The sequence below is a fragment of the Carlito syrichta genome, unplaced genomic scaffold (genome assembly GCF_000164805.1).
Source record: "Carlito syrichta isolate Samal-C Ts95f unplaced genomic scaffold, Tarsius_syrichta-2.0.1 Scaffold311628, whole genome shotgun sequence".
Classification (NCBI taxonomy): Eukaryota; Metazoa; Chordata; class Mammalia; order Primates; family Tarsiidae; genus Carlito; species Carlito syrichta.
The window spans coordinates 17,648-18,248 of record NW_007255724.1 but is presented as its reverse complement, the minus strand read 5'-3'; the positions used below and the strand labels follow the sequence as shown (position 1 = coordinate 18,248).

Sequence of the window (601 nt, the reverse complement as noted above, 5' to 3'; positions counted from 1 at the left end):
CATAAGTAAAAATAAGCAAAAAATTAAAAAACTTTTTTTTGAGTCGGAGTCTCACTCTGTCACAAATTATTTATGTTGTGTGTGTGGTGAAAAGTATATGCCTTTCCAAATCAGACATCAAGAAATCCCTACAGAGAAGACCCACATCCAGGATAGCAATGGCCAGCCAAGAGCATGCTCAATAGTGATCAGAATTGCCAGGGAGGAGTCAGCAGCAGAGTGAGCGCTTCAACACAGAGACCAAATTTCACCCTTTACTTGTTTTTCTTTTTTTTCACCCAGAGCCTCTCTTTGTCTCCCAGGCTGGAGTGCAGTGGCAAGCTCATGGTCACTATAGCCTTGACCTGCTGGACTTAGGCAATCCTTGTGTCTCAGCCTTCCAAGTAGCTGGAACTACAGACACGACCACCATGCCCGGCTAATTTTTGGATTTATTGTAGAGACGAAGTCTCATCACATTGCCCAGGCTGGTCTCGAACCCTTGGACTCAGGCAATTCTCTTGCCTCCGCCTTCCAAAGTGCTGGGATTACAGGTAGGAGCCACCACGTCTGGCTATTTTTTTTTTCATTCTTTTTTTTTTTTTTTTTTTTTTTTTTTTTT

The 601-nt window shown here is 42.8% G+C and overlaps 1 protein-coding gene across 1 annotated transcript in view; it reads right to left on the bottom strand.

Moving 5' to 3' along the window:
• Positions 1-601, bottom strand: part of KANK2 (KN motif and ankyrin repeat domains 2) — a 24,436-nt gene that overhangs the window by 8,348 nt on the left and 15,487 nt on the right. The gene's annotated exons all lie outside the window — the stretch shown is intronic.